The sequence below is a fragment of the Propithecus coquereli genome, unplaced genomic scaffold (genome assembly GCF_000956105.1).
Source record: "Propithecus coquereli isolate 6110/MARCELLA unplaced genomic scaffold, Pcoq_1.0 Scaffold137, whole genome shotgun sequence".
In the NCBI taxonomy this organism is placed as follows: domain Eukaryota; kingdom Metazoa; phylum Chordata; class Mammalia; order Primates; family Indriidae; genus Propithecus; species Propithecus coquereli.
Window position 1 is genome coordinate 1,232,718 of NW_012137969.1, and position 15,052 is coordinate 1,247,769.

The following is a 15,052-nucleotide window of genomic DNA, read 5'->3' on the forward strand; positions in this document are numbered from 1 at the left end:
AAAAGTAGAAACACAATTAGGAATGAGTTCATAAGGGAAAGTTGGATGTGAGAAAGAAACCAGTACAGAGGTTGGCTTTGACGTGGGGACAAGTGAGGACCAGGAGTTAAAGAAGCATTAATACCAGAAAGGCCACTCCCCCTGAGCCAAAGGAGTTAGGGTCAACCGGGCGAAAGATACTTCTTTCCCTGTTCTTCACAAAAATGAATTGGACCCAATTGTATCCCAAGTGTCATTCTGGTCCAAGTTACTAGTCTTTCCATATCTAATCTTGTCTTTCCTTAATCCGTGCTATTCAAAGCAGCCAAAATGAACATTTAAAAATTAAGTTTGTTATATCATTTTTCTCCTCAAATCCCTTCAGTGGTTTCTCATTGCCTTGGAGTAAGATGTAAGCGCCCTAACGCAGTTTATAAGCCCCTGTGTTATCTGGCTATGCCTATCCCGAATTATTTGCCGCTGTCTCCCCTACAATTCTCTATGCAGATAGTCCCCGAGTTATGATGGTTGGTTGGGGATTTTCGAGAGATACACATTCATGCCAGCCTGAGATGGACCCATTGTAAAATCGAAAGCAGCAGTTAAGTCGAAAACATGCTTTCCACGACTTAAGACTTACGCTGTTTTCCATTTACAATGGCTTTATTGGGAGGTAACCTCATTGTAAGTCAAGAAGCACCTGTACTCAGATTACATGGGCTTTTTAAGGTCTCATACATCCCAAACTCTTTGCTGCCCCTTAATACAGGCATTCTCTCTGTTTAGAATACCATCCTTCAGATTTCATTCAAATGTTACTTCTTCAGAAGTAACCTCTCTGAAGACCTCCCTCCCCCTAATTCTCTGATTCTCTCCATCCTTTCCTTCCATAGTCTTACTACAATTTGTAATTATACATTTATTTTTGCTGTTATTTAATGTATGGCTCCCCCACTTGACTGTCAGTTCCATGGGGTCAAGGACCATGTGTGTTTTGTGCATCACTGTGCCAAGTGCCAAGCACAGAGCCTGACAAAGTTGAGTGTTGAGAAGGTACCATTTCACAATTATTATTCCCAGCCTCGGCGAGGTCCTGGTATTATTTAGCAGTCCTTTGTTTATCTGTGGTTGTCTCCTTTTATCCATGGTCATCTCCTCTTCTGGCTCCATTCACCAAGCATTCCAGATACCACTCTCTTAAGCTCTCTATCTCATCACCAAGCCCAGAAAAATGAGAGGTTTTCAGGTGAGAATATATTGAACTTCCCTTTACTCAATTCCAAATGCATGGCGTGTCTAAGATATTTGAGAGGTGGAAGGAAGCACACTACTTCAAGGTTATCTCTGCATAGGAGTATCTTAACTATGCACCTATGGTAGATTACGTTATTATCCAAAATCTTTGACGCTTGAAGATTTGAACTCAGACTTGGACCTCTGACTTGTGATTACTTTTTCCTTGTGAAAGCTATGCATTCTTGTCCTGTTTAAGCATTATTTCCTGGTCTTATGTCTCTCTTTTCCCTCTACCATGAGACTGGGAGTCTCACATAAAACTGTTCCATCAGTCTATGTTCTGGAGTGAAGACATAAACAGGTAGGGTGATTAAGAAAGACATCTTAGGCCCGGCGCGGTGGCGGATTGTTTGAGCTCAGGAGTTCGAAACCAGCCTGAGCAAGAGCGAGACCCCATCTCTATTAAAAATAGAAAGAAATTAATCGGACAGCTAAAAATATATAGAAAAAATTAGCCGGGCATGGTGGCGCATGCCCGTAGTCCCAGCTACTTGGGAGGCTGAGGCAGTAGGATTGCTTGAGCCCAGGAGTCTGAGGTTGCTGTGAACTAGGCTAACGCCACGGCACTCACTCTAGCCCAGGCAACAAAGTGAGACTCTTGTCTCAAAAAAAAAAAGATAGAAAAATTAGCCAGGCATGGTAGTGTGCACCTGTAATTTCAGCTACTTGGGAGGCTGAGGCAGGAGAATCGCTTGAGCCCAGAAGTTTGAGGTTGCTGTGAGCTAGATTGACGTCACAGTGCTTTAGCCCAGGAGACAGAGTGAGACTCCGTCTCAAAATAAATAAATAAATAAAGTAGAAAATATGAAATCTAACCAGCTAAAGTGCAAAATTCTAATAAGTATGATTAAATTAACAAGATATCTTTCTGTTTTCTTCTGTGTAGATACCCATAATACTACTAAATCCCTTGGGCTTCATTGCTATTTACCAAATCCTGCCAAATATCCTACAGTGCTACCCCATGAGTTTCTATTCCCCCATAGCATTGCCTAATGTACATTTTTAGATGCTACAAGGCAGGACAGGAACATTCTGCAACTGCATTCTGTGAGCACACTGAGATGCTATTAATATCAGAAGAATAATTAAGCAAAAGAAACAAGATTTGCCTCAAACCAAAAAAATTCTTGCGTGTTTGATTGTTCTTTAATGATACATTACATTTAGATTAGTCTCATTTTACTGAAGTCATTCAAATAAAAATAAATATAAATGTAATAAAATGGTGTCTTATACTTTGTAACAATTTCATGCTGCTTTTCTGATGAGGCAGAGAAAAGTACCTTTTCTAAAATCTGTGCTCTCTGCTTCCCACCCATATACCATCTTCTTCCTACCCAAGCCCCTGAATTTATTTTCTGTGTAGAAAAGATTTTTCAGTTTTGAAATCTTTAAATATTATTATTTGATATAATGCATCACACTCAGTATCAAGTGCTTTTGAACTAATTATCATTTCTTACAGGTGATAAAATTTTGAAGAGGAGAAAAATTTTAGTAGAAATTTCTACAAATATTTTAAACAACAAATTCCAACTGGAAAAATCAGTATCAACAAGTCTCTTACTCAGGCTTGCTCAGGCTGGTCTCACTCTTGCTCAGGCTGGTCTCGAACTCCTGAGCTCAAACGATCCTCCCGCCTCGGCCTCCCAGAGTGCTAGGATTACAGGCGTGAGCCACCGCACCTGGCCCATGTAGTGTATTTTCAAAAGACTGTGGAGCATTGTGCTTGCTACATCTTTTCTCTACTCAGAAATATTTTAAATATCATGCAGGATACAGTCAGGGAAAAAAAGAAATGTTTTAAAGAATTTAAATTATTTTACCAGCTCTATGAATAAAGTCCTATGAGAGAAAAGAAAGAGTACATTTTTGAATGTTTTACTTCCATATAAAATTTTATAATCACAGAATTCAAAATATGTACATTTTTGTGGACTTGGGGAGGTGGGATGGGAGGAGTTTCAGTCATCTTGAACTGTGGGGTAACAACTTCCAAGAAGGCCCCAATGATCCTCACCTGCTGGTATTCATGACCTTGTGTAGTCTTCCCCCACACTATATCAGGAATGGCCAAAGTGACCAATGGAATATGGTGTAAATATTCTGCCTGTGTTCCTTCAATTGTTAATCTATTGTTTAAATTCCTGTCTCTCCCCGAATTTGTGGCTCCTTTGGGACTTTGGCTCCTCTGTTAACACTCTTGAAGGTTGAGTCTGAGACTAGGTCCTAAAGACATTGCAGTTTCCACCTTGGTCTTCGGGATTCGTTGCTCTGGGAACGGCTGAGCACCATATGGTGTGGGCACTGAAGCAACTCTATGAAAGGCCCATCTGGAAAGGAACCAACTTGCTAGTATCTATTTGCCAGTCATGTGAAACAGTCACTTTGGACGTGATCTTCTAGCCCTAGTCAACCCTTCAAATGAGCGCGGCCCCGGCCAATATATGACTGCAAACCATTAAGAGATTCCAAACGAGAACCACTTAAACTGCTTCCAATTCCTAATTCTCAAAAACTGTGAGTGTTATTATAATAAATGGTTGTCATTCCAAGCCACTAAGCGTTGGGGTGATTTGTAACACAGGGGATAACTAATACAAACTGCAGATTCCACTTTATATTTTCCATAGACAAAGTTTCTCTTTTGAGCTCCCATTCTAACTAATGGCAGAGAGCATTCTCTTAATAATTTCCAGGCAAAAACAGTCATTATTTAAGTTTTTTGAGGAACCTTCCTACTGTTTTCTGGATTTTGACTCAGTCAGTTTGGTGTTTCCTTCATCCCATCCCTCACCAAGGTAATTCTAAGCTCATAGGTGCCTATAAAGTACTTCAACAACAGCAAAGATGAGGCATCTCCTTATCAGAATTGACCTGTGCTGAAATCTGCTGGAATCATCCCATTCCATTCTTGAGACTTCCTTATTTTTGAAAACTATACTCATTGGCATTCGTTGAGCTGCCTGTAGTCCTTCAGTCATTAATCTGGGCTGTGAGTGTCTTGCCCAGAACTTGCAACTCCTTTGGGATTCTTGCTGCTCTGTTGAGCATTCTCTTGGGGAATACCTGGAAAAGGGTAGCTCCTGCCGCTCTGTTTGTTCCCAGGGTACTCAAAGTAGATCTTCCTTGCTGCCTCCATTTCTACTGTCTGCTACAACTGGTGTGGAAGGGAATTCCTGGGGCTCACTTTCAGTAAACATAAATCCCCCGTGTTGTGGTTGCAGATCTCAAAACCTAACTGGAGATTCAATTATCTTCCTCCCCCAAGAGCCTTGGCAAGAGAGGCACAGGCTCTCTTTTTAAGTGGGCTGTCATCAAATCTGTCTTTCTCTGCTTTTCTACTCTCACTCTCTCCCCCCAGCCACGAAATTCTTTTTGTTTTGTTTTGGGTTTTTTTTTTGTTTGTTTTTTTTTTGAGACAAAGTCTCACTCTGTTGCCCTGGCTAGAGTGCCGTGGTGTCAGCCTAGCTCACAGCAACCTCAAACTCCTGGGCTAAAGCAATCCTCCTGCCTCTGCCTCCCAAGTAGCTGGAATTGCAGGTGCGTGCCACCACACCTGGCTAATATTTTCTATTTTTTATTTTTAGTACAGACGGGGTCTTGCTCTTGCTCAGGCTGGTCTCAAACTCCTGAACTGAAGCTGTCTTCCCGCCTCGGCCTCCCAGAGTGCTAGGATTACAGGCATGAGCCACCATGCCTGGCCCATAAAATCTTTATTTAAAGAGTGAGAAAGTTCCATCTTACATAATTTTTTATTATTTATTCTTCCTGAATGTCTCTACAATAATGTTGGCCTTTGCTTCACAATATCTTATCCTCAAATGTCATGACTTTGAGACTTAAGTATCCTTTACACCAGCTTATTTGTAGTGTATACTAGAAATTTAAATAATATGTTTCCAAATTTTATATCCATCTCTCGAAAATACATTTTCCTAAGGCAGTAAGCCTGCCTTCCTTGACTGCTTCTTGGAAACAGGGAGGATTATCACAGGCCAAAGGTTGCCCAAAAGCTCCGGCAACAAAAGCAAAAATAGACAAATGGAATTACATCAAACTAAAAAGCTTTTGCACAGCCAAGGAGACAATTAACAAAGTGAAGAGGCAACCTACAGCTTGGGAGAAAATATTTTCAAGCCATAGATCTGAAGAAGGGTTAATATCCAAAATATATAAGGAATTCAAATGATTCAATAGTAAGAAAACGTCTCCAATCACTAGGGAAATGCCAATTAAAACCACAGTGAGATGTCACGTCACACCTGTCAGAATTGCTATTACCAAAAGATGAAAGAGTGTTGGTGAGGATGTGAACAAAAAGAAATCAAAAAGAAACCCCTTCACTCTGTTGGTGGGAATCAAATTAATACAGCCATTTTGGAAAACAGTATGAAGGTTCCTCAAAAAACTTACAATAGAATTACCTTATGATCCAGCAATCCCACTTGTGAGTATATATGCAAAGGATCTGAAATCAGTATGTTGAAAAGTTATCCACACTCCCATGATCATTGCAGCACAATTCACAATAGCCAAGACATGGAATCAACCTGAGTGTTCATCAATAGCTGGATGTATAAATAAAATGTGGTGTAGATCCACAATGGCACAACCTCATGAGAGAACTTAAAAGGAAAAAAGATATGCAATGGAAAACTCAGCCTTTTTTATTTTTTATTTTTAAAGGGATATTTATTCCTTTTCTAAATATTACAGTAAAACTAGGTGGAAGAGAAAGGTTAGAAAAAAAAAAGTACAAATCTGGAGTTTGACCATTGAAAATTATTTACAACAATGGGAGGAAAAAAGACAAGAAGTCGTTTCACATTATAGACCTTCCCCTAACCCCAAAGCCTAATACTTGCTTACCAAGTCAAAAAAGAGACACAGTTGATTCACAAGCTGGAGGTTTGAACCTGAGTAAGACATTTCTGAAAAACCTAGACAGGTGCGTTTCACATCACTGACCTAACTTGGGAAGCTGGAAGGGACCTTCTTCAACTGGCCTTAAGAGGACGACCAGATGGCTGATGGGAGAATCCACAGGAGGGAGAAGATGAGAGGGGCCGTGGCTGGGAGGGGGCAACTGCCCCTTCCTTTCTGGGCACAGGAAGGCAGCCAGGGTACCAGGTCCAGGCAGTGCCTCGCAAGGACAGCACAGTTTTTGCAGCTTACAGATCTCCCACCTGCCTCCACGCAGCTACTTACTCACTCAGAGGCGGGTGTAGGGCCACTCTCCTGGCGAGGGAGTGGACGGCCTGCAGCCTGGGGCCCTACCCCTTCTTCTGCACCTCCTCCCTCAAAGGCGGCACTAGCCTCTGCCCCCTTTGGCCTGGGGCTCCTGGTCTCGGGGGTGGCAACAGCCACCCTACCTGGACAGTGCCCTCGTCGTAGTCATCGTCACAACAGGCACTGATCTCCCCCCACTTCAGTGGTTGAGGAGGCAGAAGAATCAGCCCTCCCTCCTTCCATCCGATTTCCCTTGAAGGACAGGCCGCTCAGTTCAAAGTCTTCTTGAAAGAGAATTTCTTCTTCTTCTTCCTCTTGGGGGCCTCCTTGCGGGGGATCTCCCCCTTGGCGTCAGTGCCTTGGCGACGGGGTGTGGCTTCATGACATCACAGTGGCTTTGGCTGTCTCATCTGTTCCGTTCATGAGGGGTGACTCTCTTTCACCCTTGGGGGATAAGTCTCCATGGCTTTTCACGTGGCCGTTCTGTGCAGTTGGCCGTCGCAGGGGAAGCCCCTGCTGCCCGCTCCGCAGTCACGTTGTCGTCCCCGGGGAGTCTTGGAGCTCTGGATATCAGCGATGGGAGATCTGGGGGGGGAAGGGGGTGCCCCGGGCTTGCTGCAGTGGGTAGGTCGGTGGCAGAAGGGTGGGAATGGTGCCTGAGGGGCAGGGGTGTGTGGGGGGCAAGAACCAAGCTGCACCCCAGCTCTGCAACCTACCCAACCCTGGCCACAAAGCCTATTCAGCCTTTTTTTTAAAGAGGAAAATTCTGTCATTTTTGACAACGTGAATGAACCTAGCATAGTGGAGGACACTATGCTAAAGAAATGAACCAGGCACAGAATGACAAATACTGCATGTTCTCACTTATAAGTGGAATCTAAAGCAATCGAACTCATAGTACAGAATTGGTAATTAACCAGGGGCTGGGAGGGGGTGAGGTGGGGGAGGAAATAAGGAGATGTTGGTCAAACGTTACAGTCTTTCAGTTAGACAGCAGTAATAAACGACAATAAGGTGCTAGATATGCTAATTAGCTTGATTCAATCATTCCACCTTCCATGCCTATATCCTAACTTCAGTTTGTATGCCATAAATATAAATGAGTATAATTTGTCAATACTCAGTAAAATCGAAAAATAAAGAATAAATAAATCAAATAAAATCTACTCATTCTCAAGGATCATTTCAGCAAATTAAACAAAAAAAATTTAATTAGCCTTTCCCTTGTCCCTAAAATGAAGTATCCACTGAACACTTTTTCTGCAGGGGATCCTAGACACTTTTGGTGTCACATAAAGGCAGGGCCCTTCTCCCAGTGGGGAAACCCAGCCATTCCTAAATCAGCATTACAGGCTGCCTCAACCTGAGTTTCTAGAGGCTTCTGAGGTCCAGATCGGTCCTAGTGGTGTGAGAGTCAGCCAAGTGAGGGTGGGTGTGGAGAGCCGAATGCTGGAGGCTGAGTAAGGGGAACAGAGTTTGGGTTTCCACCCAGTGACCCCAGAATGAGGGTGCAGGTGAGAGGAAATGCCCAGGGGTCCTGCAGCCCCTGCTATCCCTGGTTGTAGGCTTTGGTGCCCTCCTCAGAGGCTGGACAAGGGTTGGCTCCAACCTTGTAACCCTAGATGGACCACACAGCCTGTGGAGTCCCCCAAGGCCAGATGCCCCTTCCCAGAGGAGGGAAGGAAAATGTGCGGGCTGCCCACCTGCTGTCACCTGCTGTGGCTGGCTCAGCTCTCACAGTCTGGGAAGTCCCTGCACCCTTCTGAAGTGCATCCTCTTTGGAGGCTCTCTGGGAATTGACTGTCTCCTGACCAAGAAGCACAGGCAGAGGCAGATGTCCTGGCCGCTGGTCCAAAGTCGCCATCCTCTCTCCCTGATGTGCAGAGGGAGAAGGAGACCCCAGAGGAGGTGGGGGATGCTTCGGAAACACTTTGTAACTTGGCCTCGCTTTTCCACTTCACCATAAAAATGGCAAGTCCGAGTCCTCCCTGTGCCCTTCTCTGCTTCTTCCATTCCTGAAAAGAGAAGAAAAGTGCTCCATCCAATGGTTCTTCTGCCACCCCAATTCTCTATTTGAGAAGCGAGGACTTAGCAGACAGTTGGCCCTCACTGGGGAGCCGTGCACCAAGGGGAAAACTTGGTCTGAGCAACTTCTGGTGAGAAAGGACGGATAACGCCCTAATTACTTTTAAAATTTGGTATTTTGGGTCACAGTATTAAGTTAGTCAATTTTAGAAAAACAGGTTGTATTATACACATTACTTTGTAACAAGCTTTGCTCAATTAATATGGCATGAATTCTGATTCCACTGACTCTCAGCATTATAAAACAAAATGGATATACAGTGTATCCAAATGAATTGAAAGCAGAGTCTCAAACAGATATTTGTACACCCATGTTCATAGCAGCATCATTCATAATAGCCAAAAGATGGAAGCAACCCAAGGGTTCATCAACAGATAAATGGATAAACAAAATGTGGTCTATGCAGACAGTGGAATATTATTCCGCCTTAAAAAGGAAGGAAATCCTGACACCTGCTACAACATGGATGAACCTTGAGGACATTATGCTGAGTGAAATAAGCCAGCCACAAAAAGAGAACTACTGTATGATTCTACTTATATGAAGTCCCTAGAGCAGTCAAATTCATACAGTCAGAAAGTGGAATGGGGGTTGCCAGGGGCTGGGCGAGGGGGAATTGGGAGTGAGTGTTTAACAAGTGCAGAGTTTCAGTTTTGCCAGGTGAAAAGTGTTCCCGATATGGATGGTGGTGGTGGTTGCACAACAATGTCAGTATAGTTAAATGTCACTGAACATTAAAAACGGTTAAGATGGTAAATTTTATCTGTGTTTTACCCCATAAAAAAAAGTGGATGGGCCAACCTAAATTATTCAAACAATCACTGTATAGAACCTGTAGGTGTTTCCCCTCAAGTCAGTAGCCTGAGATGATTTTTTTTTCCTTTTTTTCTTTTTTACTATTTTTGCCTGAACCTGGGCATATGGAAGCCCTACACATTCTCCAAAAATCTTCCTTTCAAAGTACATTCATTGACTTACTGACTGCTTAGTAGGGGCTGGGGGAATGGGAATGCAACACAAAGGGTCACATTTAAACAGAGGGAGTGGCAGGGTGTTGCCAGGAGCTGGATCCCCCACTTCCCACTCCCCAGCATGGTGGAGGGGTTGATAATTGTGGGGTCCTCACCACCCAGCTCTGGAGCCCAGGAATTTCAACACTAGGAGGCAAATCCATGTCAGAAAACAAGACAAGTGCAGTTGCCTTGAGCAAAGATCAGAGTCAGAAATAGATCCCTGTGTGGGGTGAGAGAATCTCCCTGACTCAGGAGGCACATTCTGACTGTAGTTTTTGTCACTCTCGTTCCTCCCCACTTGCCCTACACCCTGGGCCAGAAAGAGGGGAAGAGGTGGTTTGCCATGGGAATAAGATGGCAAAAGAAAACAAAATTCATGACACAACTTTAAAAGCTCAACTTAGAATAAGTAAATTTAATGTCTAGCTGAAATGTCTGGAAAAAGGAAAAACCTAGAGGGAAAAAAAGAAGTGAGGAAAAGAAAAATTTAGAACAAATTTCAGAAAAACAGAAGAAAAGTATTAATAAAATCAACAGCCGGAAATAATGAAATAGAGTATATTGCATTTATTATGTGAAGATTAATAATCATAGTTACCAATTTAAGAGATTAATTTAGTTCACTATTAAGAAGTGCACATATGTGTTTATATCATCAATACTTAAATAAAAGTTAATGCACTATCATGGTAAATTGACAAAAAAATCTTTGTACATTAATTGGATGAAATTCAATGTTACCATAAATAATATACATTATCCACTCTTAGGTATATATCCCAGAGAATTAAAAACATATGTCCACACAAAATCTTATGCATGAACGTTCATAGCAGCATTGTTCATAATAGCCAAAAAGTGGAAAAAAACCAAATGGCCATCCCTGATGAATGGTATTTTCATACAAATGGAATATTACAATATTCAACAACAAGAAGGAATGAAGTACCAAAACATGCTACAGTGTGGATGAACATTGAAGATGTCATGCTAAGTGAAAGAAGTCAGTCACAAAAGACCACATACTGAATGGTGATATTTATATGAAATATCCAGAATTGGCAAATGCATAGAGCTAGAAAGTAGATTAGTGGTTGCCTAGGGCTGGGGTGGGTTGGGTAGAAGGGAATGGTGACTAAAAGTTTTCTTGGGGGGTTATAAAAATGTTCTAAAGTTGATCGTGGTGATGGCTGCACAAGTCTGTGAATATACTAAAATCCATTAATTATACACTCATATAAAGTGAATAGTATTGTATTAATATATCTCAATAAAGCTGTTTTAAAAATACAAATTGAATTTATAGGTAATACCTGTCAGTATAGTATTGATAGGGAAATTGTTTTATAATTTTTTTTGTTTTTACAGAAGAAAAATATTTAAGGAAATATAGACATAGAAAAATACCCAGGAGGTTGCACCTCATTCACAACATCCTCAGTTTTCTCTGAGAGTTTTCATTATGGGTAAATTTAAGTTTTCTTATCATAATTTCCTGTATTTGACAACATTTATTTTAAAAAACATTTTACTTTTAATTTAAAAGAAAAACAATTAGCAAATGCCTTCTTTTAAAATAGAGTAAATAAACAGTCTTCTCGGTAGATGGTACTCATGTACACAGTTTCTAGAAGGGCTGGAAGGAAGAGAATCTCTGTCCCAACAATGTCTCCTCACTTCCCTTTGCGTTATGCTTGCCGTTTGTCAAAATCTCTTCAGCTATGCTATGAATTGTTACACCCCCCACTCCTCCAGAGTCAAGGCTTGGTCTATTTTGTTTTCTTATCTGACTTGTCCCCAGCTCCTAGAACAGTACTTGGTGCATGTCCTGTGTGTGTGTGTGTGTGTGTGTGTGTGTTATGCATAATCTTATTATGATTATGCTAATGTTTGTGAAATAAATTAGGAAGATTGCTCTTAGAGTCCCTCTAAAGAAGAGGAAAACTTCAGAATCAAGCAACCTACCCAGATAGTGGGTTCCCGCAGCAGCGTCCCTGTTTCTTTTTACAGATGGGGGGACAGTGAGTGCTCCAAATAAGTTCCAGGCGTCTGGCAGTAGGAAAGGACTGAAGGTCAAGCATGGCTGTGTCTAGGTAGATGACAGGGGAGTCAGTTCTGCAGGTCGGTTCCAGGAACACTAACGTGAGGAGGAAGTGAGATGACAGGTGAGGCCAGCATGTCCCCAGGCTTTTGTGTCGTCCTGGTAGGGTCCAGCTCCAGCTGAGAGCTCATGGAGCTCCCAAATGGGCACTTGGGGAAGACAACTGGCTGCAAGTGTGTCCTTACATTTGCTCCAGTCCGCGTTCCCTCCCAGGTCCACCTCATTCATTCATTTTGAGTAAAGCTTTGGCCTTGTGGCCGCCAGAACCTTTAAGTCCTGGAAAACTGTCAGGGTCACCAGCGCTGCTCAGAGGATAGCAAAACCCCCAGTGTGGGCGGGCTGTTTCTGGATTGTGAAGGCAACTATTCCCCAAACCGTTTTGTTTCTACTTTATCCATCTTTTCATTTTACTTTGTATATCCCTGTAATAAAAGGACGAGAAACTCAGAGGCAATCTCAGACCGTCTGGAAGTGAGGCTAAATATTGAACCATGCGGCTGAGGCCTGATGAAATTAACATATATTAAATATACAGAAAAGCCTGGTGTTTATGGCTTTGTGGTGGGACGGTTAGCATACCTACCTGGAAATTAGAAAGTTGCCTGTTCAAGTCACCTTAGCATCAAAGTAAGCAATTATTGCAACGATTCTAAGTCCCAAGGTTTGTTCAATTGACCTTTTAAAAAAACATACCTAGAAGAGCTTATTTTATTTTATTTTATTTTATTTTATTTTTTCTGCTAGAGGCTCAGCAAAGGACAGACGTTTAAACTGAAGGGAAAGTGGGCTGGTGCAGTGAAAACTTAACCTGATAAGTACACAACGATCTCCATTTCTGCTAACGTGGGTTTTTCTTCACTCTCAGTTGACCACTGCTAGTTTATACCTGAAACTTAATTGTACCATAGCCTGATTGGCGGGATGCATTTAAATTCCAAAACAGTGATAAATGCCCGAATTTTCCACTCTTAAAGAGAGTTCGAGAACTTCCTGTTAAACATGATATATTGTTAATCAACTTCACAGTATTTTCTCTTTAGCCACAATGTTCAGACGTTTTTGGAAGAAGCTCAAACCATGAAATGTGTGTGTGTGAGAGAGAGAGAGAGAGGGAGTTGGAAATTGTTATCTTCATCAGGATGACCCAGATACCGGCCCAGGAAGACCGCTACACCTATCCTGGGACCCAATGAAGCTATTTTCACACCAGAGTGAATTCATTAACAAAGTCTCCTGCCATGCTGTTTTAAGGTCCTATTTGAAGTCAGCTGGTAAGTTCTGATTCGGATGTGAAGACAGCGATGTAAATTTCGGCTGGTGGATTTTTTTTTTTTCGCTTCCAGGTCATGCTTACCCTTCGGTTTAAGTGCCTGTTCATCGGTGAGTTGCTCACAAAAAAAAGTCCCTCTGGGCTAAAGAACGGTAAGAGAATGTCCGAGGTTAAGAGTTAATGGCTAGACGCTTGCTTTGCTCAGTACCGATTTTAATATACATAACTCTCAGTAGCTAAATAAATGAAGAAACAGCCAGAAATCTGACCCCGACGTGATTTGAACACGCAACCTTCTGATCTGGAGTCAGACGCGCTACCGTTGCGCCACGAGGTCCTCGGAGCCACTGCGTTTTTGTCCTTTAGAGGAGCGTTAATTTCAGCAGTTGTTAGGTGCAATAACCAGAATTTGTTTGTTTATTCTGCTTTTATTAAGGCGTGGGATTGACTATGAGTCCTTTGTCCCTTTTGTAACGCGGCTATTCAAAGCGAAATGTGAAAGTGAATGAAGCGGGCGAGAAGCAAAAGCCATGGGTTCGGGAATCCTCATTTTGTAATTCGGGAAAACCCACTCTCCAGGGCTATGGAGTCTCTTAGGGCGCGACGCTGGGGACAGGACAGTGGAAAGTGCGCAGCTCGGTGGGAAGGCTGCAGTGAGGTCGCCAGGGATCCGGGTTCTCTTCTCCCCAGCCCCTCTGTACATGGGGCCCCGCAATGACTTGCACGTGGGTCAGACCTAGGAAGAAACACTATGTCCTTTGCTTTAAAAAAATAACACATATTCTTTGTAGGAATCTCATCTGATACCAAAAAAAGAAAAAATATCCTACAATAAGAATTTGAGCGCCTACAGACGCTGCCTCTTGCGACGCGATATAATCTCTCAGGTTAAAGAACAGAGGGTGGGAGAGGGGAAAATTAAGGCTTTGTCTTGAGATGTTGAAAAAGACTGTGGATAATATGAGTTCACTATCAGCGCTATATATATATTTTGCATTCACTTTGTTGTGCAACCGATCTCCAGAACTTTTTCCATCTTGCAAAACTGAAATTCTGTACCCACTAAACACTCCCCATTCCCTCCTCCCCCAGCCCCTGGCAACCACTATTCCACTGTCTCTATGAATTGGATTATTCTAGGGACTTGGTGTAGGTGGAAACATAAGGAATTTGTCTTTCTGTGACAAGTAGCATACTGAAGAAATGATTAAATGAAAAGTTAGAATTTGAAGATGCTGGAAAGAAAGATGTAACCAACAGAACAAATCCTTTAAAAGTGAGATTGGATGCAATTTATATTTTTTACTTCGAGTTTGGCTTTTCTGCCAAGAGGGTGGACAAATTTCCTAATATAATGTGGGAAAGAAAGGTGCACACCTGTGTGTATTATTTTATTGTGTGTTCAGAAGACAATTCGGCTCTCACCTAATGGGATCTATTTCTCAGTGAATTATTAGGCAAGATTATCAAGTAAAAGAAGGGGAGTAGAGCTATTTATCTGTAAAATTGTGATTCTAAGATTTTCTGCCAAGATTGTTGCAAGAATTAAAGATGACTGTAGTGCACACATTAAAGTGGAATGCCTGCTATGTGTCGCTACCAATTCTAAGCATGTTACATTATTAATCTTCTTACACACTCTCTGAGGTAGACATCATTATCATGAATCCCATTTTTCTGAAGAGGAAATGGAGAAGAGAGAGAATAAACAAATTGCCCAAAGTGACTCATTTCTGAAGGGACAGACCTAGGAAGACCCCTTCTAAGTTCCCCCTATTGCTGGGTTAGGCAGACCCTTGGGTGAACAAGCTCCCTCAAGTTTCAGGTGGGTCAGCTATCCTGGGTTACTCTTGGAGGGTGAAAATTTCAATCCCTTCATCAGTGGAAATTACCCCATTTATACTCCTCATGGTCAAGTGGAGATGTATCTGTACAAGTAGGATAGGTGCTTCACTTTCTTTTATAGATACATAGATTTAGAGAAATTTTCATTAATTTCCCAAATAGTCGTTCAATGCCAACACTGTCCAGTGGTCTGTAGAATGAGCTACACAGTGTAGTTGTCGAGAACA

General features: G+C 42.2%; 1 non-coding gene across 1 annotated transcript; it reads right to left on the reverse strand.

The window, feature by feature from the left end:
* Window positions 1-13,245: 13,245 nt before the first annotated feature.
* Window positions 13,246-13,317, reverse strand: TRNAW-CCA. The gene has a single exon. It is a non-coding gene; the product is annotated as a tRNA-Trp (tRNA).
* Window positions 13,318-15,052: the final 1,735 nt, after the last annotated feature.